Here is an 18,601-nt window from a genome sequence, read left to right on the forward strand (position 1 = left end):
AAAAGCAGAGATCTACAAATCCTTACCATGAGAATCTTACATTACATTCCTGCAAAACCAGAAGAAAACAAGGATTTTTTTTTAACTATATTTCTTACATTCTAGTCTCTCTCTCTCTCTCTCTCTCTCTCTCTCTCTCTCTCTCTCTCTCTGCGGAACTATTTACACACGCGGAGGACTACATGACGCAAGGGTGTGATGCGGCTCTTGTGTATAGCGGATCGTTCGTCACTCGTCCAGTGCAGTGATCAGCGGGAGGCGAGGTGGTGGAGTGATAAGAAAGAGAACAGAAGGACAGCAAAACGAAAGAAAGAAAAAAAAAAAAAACGAGGGATTTGCATAATTTTTCCACACATTAGCATATTTTCCCAAGACTTTTCCCCTCTCTCTCTCTCTCTCTCTCTCTCTCTCTCTCTCTCTCTCTCTCTCTCTCTCTCTCTCTCTCTCTCTCTTTGTCTTTTATTTTCACTTCACGCGCGCACACACACACACACACACACACACACACACAGGAGGTGGGGAGGGGGGGACGACGTCACTAGTGTTTAGTAATGAAGTAGGTGAGTAAGAGAGAGAGAGAGAGAGAGAGAGAGAGAGAGAGAGAGAGAGAGAGAGAGAGAGAGAGAAACACGTAGGCAAAGAAGGAGAGAATGGAGAGAAGGGAGGGAGGGACTTCCAGTACATAATTTGCTCAACATTCGCTTGGCTGGCTGAGTGCACCTCCCTCTCTCCCTCCCTCTTCTCTCCCCTCACTCTCCCTTCTATTACAACCACCACAACTCAGCACCAATATAGCACTTGTAGCATTCCCCCCCTTCCCTCTTAGCACTTCAGTACTTTTCAGCTACTTTCAGCTCCCTAAGTGGTCGTCTAACAGCTTTTGTTTACTTCTAGCTGTCTCCCTCTTCATTTAGCACTTTTTTTTTTATTTTCTAGCACCCTTTATTGATATTTAGCACTGCCTCTTCCGCTAGTATCTTTTTTTTTAATCTTCTAGCACTTTTTCGTTAACTTTTAGCACCATTTCTTGATTACTAGCACCCTTCTTCTTCTTCTAGCACGCTTTCTCACCTTCAAGCTCTCTTCCTCCTATTCATGTTCCTTCCCTACACGCCAATCACTTTTCTTTTACTACTAGCACACTCTCTAATTCCTAGCATGCCTGTATTCTAAGCTAGCACCGTTCTTTTTTTCAACTAGCACTCTTTCTCTCTCTCTTTTCATCTTCAGCATTCTTTCTTTACTTTTCGTACTTATTATTTAATTTCTAACTTTACTTTTCTCCTAGCTCTATTTCTTCACTTCTAGAATCATTCCTTCCTTTCTACCCCTTCCTCTTATCTATAGCATTTCGTTAGCCAATCATCCTTCGTCTAGCAGCCTGTCCACATTCTTAGCCATCCACTCAGCACCAAATAAGCACTCAGCAACGTCCCCTCGCTCTCCAGCACTCCTCGGCACTCCTTGGTACAGTATCTCTCAATCAGCACATTAGCAAATGACGCAACGTTGACAAACCTTCAAAGTCTTGCCCCTCACACTGCTCTGAGTCATTCTGTGTGTGTGTGTGTGTGTGTGTGTGTGTGTGTGTGTGTGTGTGTGTGTGTGAATTTCTACCTACCTCAGCTTTCACAGTTTATACAAGATCTAGGTCTTTAGTTTTGCTTTTTATGTGTGTCTGTGTGTGTGTGTGTGTGTGTGTGTGTGTGTGTGTGTGTGTGTGTGTGTGTTGAGATACTACTTTTTTTCATTCGTTCTAATTGTTTTGTTTAATCTCAATTTCATCTAAAATCTAAGTTGTTCTCTGTACTAATGATTTTTTCTCTATCTTATTCATAACTTTACTACGACCTCCATCTTTCTCCTTTCCTTATTCATTTACGTGTTCTTTTCTCTTTTTCAGTGGCTTTATTCTTTCTGGCTCTCATTCTCAACTTTTCTGTTAATTTTTCATTCCCTTTTAAACATCCTTCATTCTTCCTCGCATTCACAATGTTTTTTTTTCTTTTATTTTTTCATTCATTATCCATTTACTTCTCTTCATCACCAGTTATTTTCGTCATTTGTTATTAAAAAAAACGTACGAAAGTTCTTGATCATAATCTTGTCAGCAACTTTCGTACTCCGTTCAGCTCTTGGGTTTCAAAATGCATCGTCTGTAGTCTTAAGAGTCCAGCCCAGTCTGCGAATCGCTTAGACAGATTACTGTGAGTGAGTCGTTTTCATTTTCTGGTCTCAGCTTTATATACTTTTTAGGTCATGGTTACTGTTTATGACAAGGAGTAAGAGTAGAGAGTTTAGTAGTAGATTTCACTTAGATCTTGCTCTTGATCCTGCTTGCCGGTGCTGCCCTCAAGCGCCCCACGTGTTCAACTAAACGAAATGGCGTCTAGCATTGAATTGAGTTTTCATCACTTAAGTTTGATTTTGTTAACGTAATGTGATTTCCTTACTGTAGTTAAGGAGGTAAAATGTGTGTGTGTGTGTGTGTGTGTGTGTGTGTGTGTGTGTGTGTGTGTGTGTGTGTGTGTGCGTGTGTATGGTAGCCAGAATAAAGTATGAAAATGACTGGACCAAGATACAAACTGCTCAAAATGACTAGTAATTCATGCAAAATATAGTACCAAACAACAGGAAAAATGACGAAAAACATAAATTTCTGGCAAACCCAACTCTGGAATACGAGGAAGAGTATGAAGCAAGACAGGAGTTATTTACATTCTAATTCAGAGTTAATCATCCGTAAGTAAATATGAGTCAGTGGGAGTTGGACGTGGCTGACCTCAAGGAAACAATAACACCTGGGGAACGAGCAGGTAACCCAACCCAGGTAACGTGTAGGACCAAGGATTTAATCACGAGGAAGACCTGAGTGGGATTTTTATTACAGGATGCGAAAGGAAGGATGTGGAGGAGGAAATGTGGAGGTGAGTGTGAAAGTTAGAGTGTGGAGCAGGTGGAGGAGGAGAAGTAGAAGTGATAGCAGGAAAGAAGTGAGGATTGAAGTGGTAGTAGTAAGAGACAGAAGTGAAGAAGTGAGGGTCAAGTGGTGAGGTGAGATGAAGTGGGTTATGAATGCGGAAATTAATTGAAATGCTTAATGAAACAGGAAAAATACATTTGTTTCCTACTCTTTCATTCACTTCCTCCCTCGTTTATTTATATTTACACTCGTGTCTTATCACGCACCCCACACGTCTGTCTGTCTGTATGTCTGTTTCATCACGTTATTCTGTCTTTTTGTCTTATCCACATATTTGTTTATCCATCTCTCTCATCCACACACAACCATGAGGCTCTCTATCATCAACAACTGCCCTTTCTCATCCCTAACATCCACCCAGCATCCACTTCTCCACGTTACTCCCTCCCCTCCTCCTCACTACCTTCCCTAACGCCTTCCACAAACGTGTTCTGGTAGTTGTCCTCATTCTCTAACTTCCTGCTTCGACTGGAATGTTATTTTTGTCTTTCCTTCTAGATTTATTACAATTATCTTCTGTTTTTCTTTTTTTTTTTTCTTGTTTTTATATTATTTCTTTGTTTTATTTTAGTGTCCTTTGTTTTTTTTATTTACGTGTTTTTTTTTTCTTTTTTGGGTATTGTTGTTTTCTTCTTCTTGGCTTCTTATGATTATCATCTATTTTTCTTTTTTCTTTTTTTTTCTTGCTTTTTGTATTATGTCCTTTTATTTATCTTTTTTTTTTCTTTTCTTCTATAATCATCTGTTTCTTTTTTTTTCATCTTTGGATATTTTTTCCCTTCCTGGTTCCTATTTTTCCTCCTTTTTTTTTCCCCCTTGTGGTTCTCTAACTACCTATTTCTTTTTCAACCTTCAAAATACAAAATAAAACGAAACAAAACAAAAAAAAATAAAATAATAATAATAAATACAACGGAAACTTAAAAAAAAAAGAGATTATTTCGATGATCACACAACTATTAACTTCAAACGAAATCAATATTAAACAAAACGAAACGAAAAAAAAAAAAAAAACGAAAACTGATAAAAAAGAAAAAAAAAAAAAAAAAAAAAAAAAAAAGGGAATCATTATTACCATACAACTATAACGAAAGAAGAAAAAAAACGAACAAAATGAACTAGAAACAAGATGACCGATACAGCAAAATCTAAACCATTAACGGGACTTCATTCACCGAAGGCAAAGTGTGACGCGCCGAATCGCCCTGAACGGAGGTAGGAAGTGAAAACAACAGGTAAAGAATGAACACGATCCCCGAGTTGTTAAAGGGAAGTAAATAAATGACTGAGTGACTAAAGGATTGATAGTTAGACAGATAGATAGATAGATAGATAGATAGATAGACAGAAAGACAGACAAAGAAAGAAAGTGCGGAGACTGAACAAAACGGGAGTGTGATGCTGCATTTAGAAAGAGAGAGAGAGAGAGAGAGAGAGAGAGAGAGAGAGAGAGAGAGAGAGAGAGAGAGAGAGAGAGAGAATGGCGCTTGGTCACTTCTTCAGATTTACAGTAAGAAACGATTATCCACGCTCTCTCTCTCTCTCTCTCTCTCTCTCTCTCTCTCTCTCTCTCTCTCTCTCTCTCTCTCTCTCTCTCTCTCTCTCGTTAATTTACACCTACGCCACTCTAATATCTTCTCCCAACATATCACTAAGCCTTCACCTCCTGTTCTCCTCTCACTCTTCCCTCACACCCCCCATCTCTCTCTCTCTCTCTCTCTCTCTCTCTCTCTCTCTCTGGGAAGCCCATCGTATATTATGTCCTTCTCTTCGTGCCAATCTCTTCCTGGCTCCGGCGCCCAGTGTATGTATGTGTGCGTGCGTCTCTGTGTGTGTGTGTGTGTGTGTGTGTGTGTGTGTGTGTGTTGGTGTGTGTGTTGGTGGTGTTGTTTGTTCGCGTTGTGTTCGGGTATGAAGGTAACTGTTCATTTGTTTTTATTTCCTTGTTCTTGTTATTTTTGTTCCTGTTCTACTTAAGGTGAGGCAAGGTAAGGTAAATTATGTTAAGTTAAGGTAAGGAGTAATGCATATGTAAGGTGAGATAAGGTTGGCAAGGTAAGGTAAGGTGAGGTGAAGTTAATTAAGATGTGTTAAGGTGAGGCTAGGTTAGGGTGACTCATGAGTACAGATGTGATGATGGTGATGCTGGTGGTGGTGGTGGCGGTGGTGAGTAATGGTGTGCGTGTTGGGTGGTGTGTGCCGTCCACGCAGCCTCCGTGCCGACCGTCACTCTCACACACTCACACACTTACACTCTCACACTCTCTCACTGCCTCATTCACATCCGTTATGATTAATAGTGGTGGCAACATTGATCTCACTTCAACACAAGAAGGAATTACTGGAGGGTGCGGCTATTGGTGTATTCCTGTGTGTGTGTGTGTGTGTGTGTGTGTGTATTATGGCACACACACACACACACACACACACACACACACACACACACACACACACACACAGCAGCAGCAGCAGCCTACCCAAGCTATACCCTTCCTCCCTCCCTCTCTCTCCTCCTCCCTCCCTACCCCTCCCCAGTCCCTCCGCCTTCCTCTTTTTATGCTCCCAGTTCACTTTCACTCGCTGCTCATGTTCCTGCCACTCTCACTCTCCCAGCGCGAGGACGGGTGCATTCGTCCGCAGTATGTTCACAATTACCACAATTTACACGCTTATAAATTCTCCTTAAAGTTTCAAATCCCGCAAGAGTGAAACGAAATGCATTCCAATCCCTCAATAACTCCAGGATCTCGTCAACTCCAGTGGTTCTTGCGGTGTTTCTCCCGACGTGGCAACACTGCTGTGGGTTCAGTCTACGTCATCACTTAGTCTGGTGACGTCACAACCGGTAGACGCTGACGAAGGGACGCGTGAACGGTTCGAGAGAAGCCTCCCCTTACGTCACTCATTCCAGGTTAGGCAAAGAAAACGGGGAAATGAGCGAATTAGTGTCACTTTACACGCTAGAAGGAAATGGCGAGGTACAGAAGCCTTTCGGAACTCCAGGGATGTCATGAGCTGCTTTTTCGTGCCTCTAGATGGCGCTGAGGATGTCCATGGAAAGAGAAAGGAACGCCAGTGGTGAGTGAAAACCCCGGTGAGTGAGTGAAGGTTACCTCAGCGATAGTGGCGGCGGTGGTGGTGGTGGTGGCGGTGGTGGTGATGGAACCGAGAAATAAGACCTATTAAATTCTCATGGCCACGTTACATTCTGACTGTCCGGGTGTTTTCATGTCTCCAGCCTTCATGCACGAAGAGGGGAGTGTGTGTGTGTGTTTATGTGTTGGGTCCCCCTCACCACACACACACACACACACACACACACACACTAGCCACCGGATGCCGCCACTTTCTACAATGAGTGCTACTTTTTGCTTGCCCACATTTGATCAGCGTGGGCGGCAGGGGGCGACAGGGTGACGGCAGAGGACTAGAGAGGCAACAGGGAACAATAATAACCAGAAAATAATAAAAAAAATAATAAAAGCCTTGCCTCTCTAATCCACAAACAAACTAACACCCATCCCCTGGAAAAGAAATGCAAAAAGAACCATAATTTTCACTTACGTAAACAAAGTATCGAACGCTTCGCTCCGGGCCGCTTGAGGGTGAGCATCGTACTCGCCGCAAGACTGTCGTACGCGGCTATAACGGGTGTCCCCTCGGAGCTGCCTGGCGCGGTCCCGTTACGCTGCTGGGTTGAAGGGATCACTACTGGCACTGCTTAGACTCTCGCGCCCGACGATTGGCGCTGACACACTTTCGCGCTCGTTATTTAGGTACCCGACGGCGCAGCGCAGAGGACGCGGCGTGTGTTTACAGTCCAAGCAGAAGTCTTAGTCCTCGGTTCAAGGTGCGAGGTGGCTACATACAAACAAGGATAGCAGGAGAGGCATGCTATACTATGTGATGGAGATTGAAACCTGTGTTATTTGTTTGGCAGGGGCTGTTTTTCTAAGGCCGCTAAGATGATTGGTCGGGTTATGTTATATTAGGTTAGAGTGATTAGTCGCCCTCTCATAAATGTTTTTTGCCGCTGATTATATAGAGTTTTGTTGAATTATCACTAAAATAAAAAAAAATGCCCTTCAAAACTTCAATTACTTTCACTGAACCCTGTCCAAAGTGTAGAATCCTTGTTAGATCTACGAAAACAACCTTAAAATCCATTAGAGCCTTTAAAAGTGCAGAATCCTTGCTAAACCATCACTAGAAACATAAGAAACACCTGTTACACCATTAAAAGCCGTAAAATCTCAACAAATTATCACCAGAATCATAAAAACGCCCTTGAAAACCCTTATAACTTCCATTAGGAGCAGGAAGGCGCCTAGAATCCTTGTTAAACTAGCCCTAGAATCGCAAAACTAACCTTGATACACAATACACAGCTAAGACACATAGGACGCCTGAGAATACTGAGCAGTGCGAGAGATGGACGGCAGATGGCGGCTCAATAGCGTGCGGGGCAGTGCCAAAGAGGTCACAGTGATTGCTGGGGGTGCCAAAGAGGTCAGTTGATACGTGCACCACCCGATGAGACCTCGCGCACATATCGAAGGGTCACATTGTCATCCTGGGGTCGTGTTAATTATGTGGGTGCTTACTTACTCTTCTACTTTCCCTCTTCGTCCAGGGCTTAGTTCTTTTGTGTGTGTGTGTGTGTGTGTGTGTGGTTGAGAGAGAGAGAGAGAGAGAGAGAGAGAGAGAGAGAGAGAGAGAGAGAGAGAGAGAGAGAGAGAGAGCAGGTTTGCCTGATTTTTTCTCATTATCAGTTTTTTTATCAGTTATTATTGCCTTCTTCTTTTCTTCTTCTTCTTATCATTATTATTATTATTATTTCATCTTCTTCTTCTTCTTTTTTCTTTTCTTCTTTTTCTTCTTCGTCTTCTTCTTACATTCACAACAAGAGAGGAGATGAAGGATCGTACACACACACACACACACACACACACACACACACACCAGAACTTCCAACATTTTCTTCTACAAGCACAAGAGTAGGCGACGCATTTGGCCAGAGACAGACAGACAGACAAACAGACAGACAGATAGACAGACAGACAGACGGACAGACAGACAAACAGGGGAGCAGGCGGGCAGGTGGGCATGTCTAGGTGTCGGTGGTGAGGGAAGGTTAGCCACTGACCTACGTAACGCTAAGCTGGGCTGCCTGTGTTGTGTCATCGGAACATTCAGGTTCTGCACAAGAGAAGCGAACGAAAAGTGGCGAAGTTTTTTTTAAATGTTTTCTGATTTTTTCCTCTTTTTTTTTTATGATCGCGACATATAACAGGCATACCAACTATCTCTTCTTCCAGTGATTACTATCGTATTCAACTTCTTCACTGCCACATGCAACAATTCACAATATTTAGTTTGTACATATGCATTGAAAATAAAGAATAAGGCCAGGTCGTGTAAGCTTTAATATAACCTGAAGTTTTTCCTATATATGATGTATAGTAAGGGGATGATGAGCCATCGAAACTATATACACAGGTGCACACACACCCATAGTACGAGCACAGTGTATGAAATCTTTATAAGCAAGGGAGGAAAGGGATAAAAAGAATAGATTTTGCAATATCTAGCCAGCGCAATGACTGGAGATGGCTCAGAATGAAGAGAAATGTCAGAGTGGTTAGTGATTAGGGAAAAATGTACAAAATATTAGTGACAGAGGTAAGAAAATGGTTAACCGTAGTGTTTTTAGTAATGTAATGAAGTGATTAGGTTGTTCATTGGTTAACTTGAATGAATAACTGACTGACTGACTGACTGAGAAATTTTGGAAGGTAATTTTTGTATAATTGTAGCGTTTTTAAGGCAATGTAGTGAAGTTGTTAGGCTGTTTACTAGTCAACTGAATGAATAATTAACTGACTGATAGACTGATTAACTGACAATTTAACTATATAGCAACGTTGCCGGCTAAATATTCAAATATATGTCTGATTAATTGCCTTGCTTACTGCTTAATTGAATGACTCTCAAACTAACTATATACCTTAACTACTAAATAGCTAAATAACTGACAAATTGACTGATTGACTGAAGGAAAAGAAGCGAGGGAAAATAAACAAGAGAAAAATTAGAGAAAGAAACGGAAAAGAGAGAAAATGAACAGAGAGAGAGAGAGAGAGAGAGAGAGAGAGAGAGAGAGAGAGAGAGAGAGAGAGAGAGAGAGAGAGGGTCCAACACCTACTACTCCTCTTCCCTCTTGGATTGCATAGAAGGGTCGCCCCAAGCCACGAAATTTGCCAAAAGTAAACATAGCAAGACGCTGCTAAAAGTACTGGCGGAGACACTCACTGGGAATGGTGAAAGTGTGAGTGTTCTTACTTCCCTTCCTTTCCTGGAGGGGCTCAAGGAGTGGCGCTCTCTCTCTCTCTCTCTCTCTCTCTCTCTCTCTCTCTCTCTCTCTCTCTCTCTCTCTCTCTCTCTCTCTCTCTCTCTTCCTTCAGTTATGGTCAGTTAATTAGTCATCTATTTACATGTTTAGTCAGTCAGTCAGTCAGTCAGTCAGTTAGTCCATTTAGTCGTTTAACTATTACACATCTTTAAAAAAACAATAAATTTTTCTTCCTTTTTTTTTATTCTTTCCCCACAACCCTGAAAAAAAACGCAACGATTTCTAGAAAAAAACATTGAATTACTTTTCTTTTTATATACCTTGGTTTCGTGTAATGTAATCTGCGTCTCTTCCCTCCAACACCCCCCTCCACACACTCTCTCTCTCTCTCTCTCTCTCTCTCTCTCTCTCTCTCTCTCTCTCTCTCTCTCTCTCTCTCTCTCTCTCTCTCTCATGGTCTCCTCCTCTCCCTGACGCACCAATGAAGTAGGCTTAGAGAGGCCGTGAGGAAGTCTGAAAGCATCGCAAGGTGTCCAAGGGTGTTTCAAGGTAAGGACACACACACACTCTGTCTCAGTCACACGGGTAGGAATGTCACTGAGTAGATTACCTTGCGCTGCCTACTCAGTGTTAATTTATACAAGTGTTCCTAAGTTCATAAGTCCACCTGGGTCACTCGTCATACGTCTCTTCCTCGTCTCTCGTGGTGATTAAGGAACCGTATTCTGAAAGTGCTCTGAATGGCGTCCAGTCCTGGGTTGTAGTGGATGTTGATTGGGTTTTCAAGTGTTTTTTGTGATTTTTGGATGCTTTAACGACAGTCTTTCATCATTAGTTTAGAAAGCAAAAAAAAAAACCTCAACATCCATGACTTAACAGATTCTAGTGGAAGTTATTGGGTTTTCAAGTGTGTTTCGTGACTCTTGAGACTGTTTAACGACGTCTTTCATCAGTGAGAGAAAAAAACGCATGGGAACTTGAAAAATCATCACTGTGGCGCGAGGAAAATAGTAATGAGAGTAGTGACTGAAGGTTTAATGGACGGAATATTATGACAAGCAACCCACTGACAATATAATCATGGGAACGCATTAACCTGTCATTGCATCGCGTCTGTTTTTACCACGTAGCTCATCTCTAGTCCTTTATTTCTTCCCTGCTCTTGTGTCCTTCAACTCCACAGGTATTTTAATCTCACAGCAGTAACTAAGAGGTATAGCCAATGGATCTGTTGGTCAGCAAACAATACTTTCTTAGTCTCTCGCTTGTGTTTGCTCTTAAACGCGAGAGGAAGGACAGCGAAGACCCACCCAACCCTGACCGCGTGGGAAGTACACACAAACACACACATACGCACACACACACATATACACGGGCAAGCAAGGCACTCAGAATTTAACCTCGCTGTTCAAGAAAGTTTATTCATACGTGTGTCTTTGCTCTTGTTTGTTAAGTTTGTCATCAATATTTAGTTGCTTTCTCTCTCTCTCTCTCTCTCTCTCTCTCTCTCTCTCTCTCTCTCTCTCTCTCTCTCTCTCTCTCTCTCTCTCTCTCTCTCTCTCTCTCTCTCTCTCTCTCTCTGTCTTGTACTTTTAAATGGTCAGTATTTTGTTACTTTTTTTTAGTTTATTAGTTTAGTCTGTGAAAGATGAGGTTGTGATAATAATTTTCCATGTCTTTTTGTGTTTTGGGAAGGTGAAGTACATATCAACAGATTGTTTTGTCAAATGAACAGTAAATAAATGTTGTCAGTATATATTTGTGTATCTACCTATCTATTAATCTTTCTACTGTCAGTCTACCTATCTGTTTGTTCATCTATCTATCTATCTATCTATCTATCTATGCCAGTGAAATATAAATACCATGTCGATTTTTTGGGTAGGCAGGAAGAGAACATTGTGTCAAGCATTCTTCATATTCAGAAAGGCAAACATTTGAACAAGGCAAGGTAAACAAAACTAAACTAAACCCAGACAACACTCAAGAAATTACTAATGAAAAAAGAGGAAGTAAAGGAAGGAAATTAATACGAACAGAGTGAAAAAAAGAATGTATTAATAACTTCTTGCGTTCTACTAAACCTATTTTTTTTTTAATATATCTCCGCCGTTAGATTAATATTTAATTCTTTTAACGAGGATTGAGTTTAAATGCCAAAGGAGGAAAAAAACGTTTAAATGTTGTATCCTAGAAAACGAGAAAGAGAGAGAGAGAGAGAGAGAGAGAGAGAGAGAGAGAGAGAGAGAGAGAGAGAGAGAGAGAGAGTTTCATTAAGGCTTCAATGCACGTGAGTATCCGGTCTCTCTCTCTCTCTCTCTCTCTCTCTCTCTCTCTCTCTCTCTCTCTCTCTCTCTCTCTCTCTCTCTCTCTCTCACTGTGACCTGAAGATTAGCAGGTCATTCCCAAGATGTAACCCTTTAGTGTTCTTACTTTCACTCACTCTTTACAGCAAAACCACACCAACACTACACCACACACATCCCCATTTGACAGCCACACAAACACACCCACATAGAAAACCTTAGTCACAGTCAACACCACTATGCTACACACATCTACACCTCACACCTACAAATTCAGCCACATCACATCCACCCAGATTCCTACACCACCGCAATCCACACACCGCTAGCCACACTAAGCACATTTAACCACAAAACACAACCACAACAAAAGGATGGTTAATAGAAATAGATAAAAAAATATCCCATTGTTTTCACTTGCGAGGAGAGTGACAAGTAAACCGCACGGAAGAAAACGAGGTGGGAGAAACAGAAAATGACAACAAAAGGAGTGCAGCAAGGTGGTGATCTCTCTCTGATTGAACAGCAAGGGAGAATAAACAGAGCCACGCCTTCAGCACGTCACCAGCGGCCATGAAGGAAGCTGCGAGGGTCACTGGTGCATGCGAGCGTCATGAGAAGGCTACCAAAGGACAGTGAATGAGGTTATGAATTTATGAGAAGACTTACGAGTTGTTATAGAAAAAAGAAATAAGTTATGAGGCTGTAAGGATCATGAGGGAGATTAGCAGGATACAGTGTGAGATTATGAGGTTTTGAGGGGCCTATGAGATTAAAATAAGGGAAGTTACTCGGGTGCAGTGAGGGAATTACGAGGAGGTTGTGAGGAGATTAAGAGAGAATGGTCATGAAGAAAAGATGGGAATATGAGGGAAGGAGAAAATTATCAGGCCACGTTGGAGCAAGTTATCAAATTATGAGGTCATGAGAAGATTGTGAAGATATGAGGATGCTTTAAGTGTTATGAGAAAGTTATCAGGGAAAAGTGAAGAACGTTGTGTTATGAGGAAGTGTAGGAGATTAAAAAGTTAGATTATGAGAGGGTTATCAAAGTTATGAGGCTTATGAGGGAGCAGTGAGGGAAGACAAAGGTTACTGCTTGCTGCTGCTACACTACCACGACTGTTATGAGGGTCGCCTGCTGTCTAAGGGATGGAAAAATGTTCTGTTTTCATGAATCCCCAGACACAGACAAGATGAGGCAGGTGAAAATTAACAGAATTGAACGTGAAGTGAAATTGACACAAGTAGAAATGATGAAAGGGAGAGTTTTAATGGAATTGTAAAAAGATAAACAAAATAATAGATAAACAAAAGTAATACTATTAATAATAAATGAATAGTTAGATAAATAGATGGATATACAGGTTTGTCATGTTATAAAATGAAAATGGAAGGTAAATATGATCAATAATTAATGTAAATTGAGGTGAACATGAACTGACACATGTGAAAGTGAATCTAAAGGGAAAAGTACCGCAAGAAAGTGAGTCTAGGATGTGCTGCATCATGAAGCTGCTGAGACGAATATGCAACAGGTGAATATGACCAGAAATGAAAGTGAGCCTAAAAAAAACGAATATGAATTGACACTTAAAAGGAGATAAAACAAAAATAGAAATCGTTAAAGAAAAATAAAATAAAAAGGAGATGAACGTGAAATGTGAATGTGAGCTTTTACGTGAATAACCAAAAAATGAACATGAGTGAAAATTAATTCGAGTCATTTGAAGGTGATACTTCAGAGAGAGAGAGAGAGAGAGAGAGAGAGAGAGAGAGAGAGAGAGAGAGAGAGAGAGAGAGAGAGAGAGAGAGAGAGATTGAGAACCATCCTAAGGTGCAGTACACTCCCAGAGGCAGTAAGCAACCTCAATATAAAGTTAAAGGAACGAAAAAAAGAGAGGGAGAAAAAAAGACATTCCACGGAAGAAAAGAAAGTCTGATCACTCAATGCATTTCGGATGAGTACGTGTGTGTGTGTGTGTGTGTGTGTGTGTGTGTGTGTGTGTGTGGGCGAACGAAGCTTTATGAATCGGAGCGTTCGTTCACTCCCCGCATCACGTGAATGCTGAGCGTCGCCGAGTCCACGTTTTTCCTCGACTATCCAACACTTTCCATTTATTTTCGCGCCTCTCGTGAAGTTAAACAGCTTTACTGAGGTTGCCGCGAGGTTCCTTAACTCCTTCCAGGGTTTGATGGGCTCTGCTGGGTGAGTGCCAGTGGTCTGCTGCCTCGCCCCCTCCCTTGGAAGCGCGATAAGGTGAAAATTCAACCTCCCGCTCTGAAATCACCGAGCGAAACGTTTGGGGAAAATCGAGAAAATACGAAGTTATAGACTTTCAGAAATTTTTCGTCGAAGTAAAAGTTGATGTGTGTGTGTTAAAGGAAGCTTTCTCGCCGCCCTGTAGGCCAGCCCTCGCCGCCCCCACCACCACCACCACCACCACCACCGCCACAACACAGCCAGGCCTACAAGCTAGTAACTCCCCGTTCCCTCCAGCTCAAGGCTTCGTGTGTCTGGGCTTCATCACCTCCTCTCTTCTTCAGGTGAACGCTCGGGCCTCTCACCGCGCGCCAGACCGGTCCCTCGGCCTTCTTGCGATATCCATTCCTTGTCAAGAAATTGCTTCCTTTCTTTTACTGACTTGGCGCACAGTTTCATGGACTTACGGGACCAGACGCTATTCATCTCTTTATTTATTCATGTATTTATCTTCCTTTTACTTTCACGTCTCGTTTTTTATTCCTTTTTTTTTTTTTTATTGAGGGCAAGAATCTCGTTTTAGCAAGAGATCTGTTTTGTCGTGTGTTCACCTTCGTGGCCTTCTCCAGGCTAGCGGTGCCGCACACTCACGCACGCACGCCTCGGAAGTCCAGAGAACCCGTGTTGAGGTGTGAGTGACAGGAGGAAGCGACAAAAGGAAGAGAATGGGGGAAGAGGAAGACGATGACCACAACGACGATGACGAAAGGGAAGACGGGAAGAGCGACGGAAATGGGGGCGAGGCGTGCAGCCAGAGAGGAAGATCAGGAAGAGCTGGAAGAGGAGGTCAGGGAATAGCAACCATGTTTTATTATCCAGCAGGTCCCCGCACTTACCGTGGTATGGGTCAGTGTCTCCCCGAGGGCTGCGCCGGTAATCCCAAAGTTCCGGAGAGACTTCGGGCCAGACTCCAGCGGCGACTCGTGAGATCACTACACACCACTCGTCACCTGGCAGACATCGCCATCACCAATTGCTAGTTCACCACCACAAGATTTCCGCTCAGGTCGCCCACGCAGACACCGCGGATGTAGAGTAACACAAATCCAGTCTTGTGAGTGAGAGGCGTGGCCGCGACCTGCTGCTGCGAGGGCGCGTGAGCTCAGACTAACGGGACGACTCTCGCGGCGGGGCGGCAGCCTGAGAGTGTGTGTGTGTGTGTCTGTCTGTGTGTGTGTGTGTGTGTGTGTGTGTGTGTGTGTGTGTGTGTGTGTGTGTGTGTGTGTGTGTGTTTTCGCGTGTGTACTCTCTCCAGTGAGAGCTACGTGTTGCGCGCACGGCCACACTCCTTACAGGCAGAGAGTGTACTGGCAGACGTGGTGACGGGGACTCGTGGGTGACTGGTGTGAGCTGTGACTGTCCGTAAAGTCAAGGAGGTTTTAGGGAGTGAGGGAGCCAGGCCCAGTGACTTCGGGGGCTTGTGCAGCGCTTCCTGTGATCCCTGGAGTCTTTGTGAAGCCCTTGAAGCCCTCACACCCCCTAGAAGACTGAGAAGCCTTGAGCCCTTAAGGTTCTTTGACCTATCTGAACTTTTGAACCCTTTAGATCCCTTAACGCCCTGAAACCCCTGGACCCCTGAGAGGCGGCCACCGAGGAGCACCACGGCACAGGTGACCAAAACAACACCAAGACAACAAGACAACATCCCCTCCCCTCGCTACATCTTCCCCAAGCACCTTCACCTCAGACCTTCAGTCCTTAACCTTCCCCTACATCCCTCAGCTTCCCCCTTCACTCTTTCCTCTCTCTCTCTCCCGCCCTTCCTCTCCCATCCCCACCTTCACCTGTGCCATCAGAGAAAGGATCAGTCTGCCCTAGAAAATAGAAGAAAAACGGATGGTGGAATTTTTAGATCAAGCTTGTATTAACTTCTGACTCCATTGAGATTTATGGGTTTATTGATATTTGGCACCTGGTAAACGACGCCTTATCTATCACCCACACCTATTTTGGCCACACCTGCAGCCATCTCCCTCTCTGCCAGACCTTCAAGTGATGTACCCACGAGTCACATTTTCAAATCTTCCACGCCACATCTCTGCCTATGTGACTTAAGCCATATGTCTCTCATCTCGTTGTTGATAGACCTATAGACACACTTAGACATATCTTCAGCCATATTTCCAGCTATATCTTTGTCATCTACATATCTTCAGCCATATTTCCAGCCATATCTTTGTCATCTACACACAGCAATACCCTGACCACGTCCCTGCACACACACACATACACACACACACAGACACACACGTTCCCTTTCCTGGCTGAGGATTAATGTCTTCTTATATTTTTCTTTGACAAACACGAGACAAAAAAAGAAAACGGAGTGTGACAAAAAGGGGTTGGATCACTTCATCTCAAAAAAAAACAATCTCCCGTTTTCCTTCTTTTTAACCCAGCAGCATTCCGTCTCGTGGTGGCTGAAGGGAATGCTGGAGTAACGAATGATGCTATAAACAATAAACAAAATATCCACCATGTATAGTTTCTCGCATAACCTGAAATCTTCATAAATCACTAAGGAAATGAAAAAAAAAAAAATCTTATTATATACCATTTGCTTTCTTGCGTGATCTGAAATCTTTATAGGTCACTAAGGAAATAAAGAAAGGGAAAGGAGAATTATCACAAGTTTTTTTTCTGTCTGAAGCAATTACAAAATAACAAAAAGCAATAACAATATCAACAACAACAACAACAACAACAACAACAAAAACATTTCGACCTCTCCCGTGACCCAAATTTCTATAAATCACTAAAACAAATAAAAAAGAAAACAAAAACAAATTGAACACTTCAAAAAAAGAAAAAAAACAAACAACCCTTTATGTAATCTAAATTTTCATCAATCACTAAATAATTAAAATACAAAGAGAGAGAGAAAGAACAACACACAGGAAATCCCACCATCTCTACAAGAAACATTATAACCTAATTGTCCTCATAATCTACATTCCTCCCTTGCGTCTTGCCTCCCTTTCTACGCCACAGAAAGGTTAGATGGTAAGGAGAAGGTGAGGAGAAGGAGGAGGAAGGAGAAAAGGTATACTAGACGAAGGAGAAGGGGAAGCAAAGGAGGAAGGAGAAGAATAAACGTGAGAAAAAGGAGAAAAAAATACTAAACGAAGAATAAGGACGAAAGAGAGAGAGAGAGAGAGAGAGAGAGAGAGAGAGAGAGAGAGAGAGAGAGAGAGAGAGAGAGAGTAGGGATATAGTTCCGGATGAAAAGTAAGAGTGAAAGGAGCTAATTCTGGAAAAAAAAAGAAGAGGAAAGAGTGAAAATGAAAGTAGGAAAAAAAAATAAAGGTACCGAGAAAGTGGAGTGAGGAGTGAAGGGGAAAGTTGAAGAAGAGAGGAAGAGAAGAAGAAGAAAGGAGAAAGGAAGGGAGAGAAAGAAGAGGGGGAGAGTAAATAGACAAATACGATAAAACAACAACAACAACAACAACAACAACAACAACAACCGGTTAATGACGTAATAAGCGAGTGAGGAACATTGATAAAGATGACCCGGAACAAAAGATAAGAATAAAACAATAAAAAAAAGAAAAGAAGAATAAAGAAAAGGAACAAAATTAAAGTAGAAGATAAAAATAAGGAAGGAGGCAAAAAAAAAGGAAAAAAAAAAAGGCAGGCGTTGGAAGGAGAGGGAAGGAAAGGAGGGCAAGGTAGCGGAGGAGGGAAGGGGAAGGATGGAGGGAAAGGGGGGAGGGGTAGAGGGAAGGGATGAGGGAGGGGGAATGCCACACGACTCGGAAGAATCAAAACACCAAGAGATGTTTTTTTTTTTTTACTTTCACTTTCGATCATTTCTCTCTCTCTCTCTCTCTCTCTCTCTCTCTCTCTCTCTCTCTCTCTCTCTCTCTCTCTCTCTCTCTCTCTCTCTCTCTCGTACCTCACCTGTACCCTTCCAGTTCCTCTCACCTGTACTGACCTGTGCTGTCCCCGCATGCTGTCAAACTCCCCATCACTACCACCATCACCATCACCATCACTATCACCATCATCATCATCATTGTCATTGAAATCTTTCCATTAACACCACTTTCTCTCTCTCTCTCTCTCTCTCTCTCTCTCTCTCTCTCTCTCTCTCTCTCTCTCTCTGGAAAAGCTTTCTTTCAAACAAATCCTTTCCGAGAGGTATTTTTTCTGAGCAATTTCTATATCCGCTATTGTCACGACTCCTCCTCCTCCTCCTCCTTCCTCTCCTCCTCATCCTCCTCCTTCCCCTCCTCCTCCTCCTCTTCTTGGGTCCGCTTCAGTGTCCGGGACTTCAAACTCTCACTAATGCTTTCATGGAACCCTCAAATACAAACTTTCATAACCTACAAGTAACTCAATGGAAACCCCAATGAACGTGGGTGCTGTGATGCTGTGACGCTCTCTGGTGATGTGTAGTGCTGTGGTGATATGATGCTGTGTGGTGCTGTGGTGATATAAGGTGACGCTGAGATGCTGTGTGGTGCTGTAATGATGTATGGTGACGCTGTGGTGCTGTGATGCTGTGATATGCTGTGGTGCTGTGATGCTGTGTGGTGTTGAGTGTTGGTGGGTTGTAGAGTGAAGGCAAACTTGATAGACAGACAGATAAAGAGACAGAACGGAAACCTAATCTTGTTCTCGCTCGTGTCCTTTCTGCAAACCGCTGTGGTGGGGCAGGGAATGACCAGTCTCTCTCTCTCTCTCTCTCTCTCTCT

The 18,601-nt window shown here is 42.8% G+C and overlaps 1 protein-coding gene across 5 annotated transcripts in view; it reads right to left on the bottom strand.

Moving 5' to 3' along the window:
- Positions 1 to 18,601, bottom strand: part of LOC135090976 (patched domain-containing protein 3-like) — a 104,611-nt gene that overhangs the window by 57,246 nt on the left and 28,764 nt on the right. The window contains exon 1 of one of the 5 annotated variants that reach the window (XM_063988228.1): positions 14,741 to 15,208. The exons of 2 other annotated variants lie outside the window; for them this stretch is intronic. The gene's annotated coding sequence lies outside the window, so the exon portion shown is untranslated. Of the gene's footprint in view, positions 1 to 6,547; positions 6,700 to 14,740; positions 15,209 to 18,601 lie in introns of those variants that run through there. 2 more of the 5 variants (XM_063988230.1, XM_063988231.1) reach the window with 2 other exon arrangements.

This window comes from Scylla paramamosain, chromosome 36 (genome assembly GCF_035594125.1).
Source record: "Scylla paramamosain isolate STU-SP2022 chromosome 36, ASM3559412v1, whole genome shotgun sequence".
In the NCBI taxonomy this organism is placed as follows: Eukaryota; Metazoa; Arthropoda; class Malacostraca; order Decapoda; family Portunidae; genus Scylla; species Scylla paramamosain.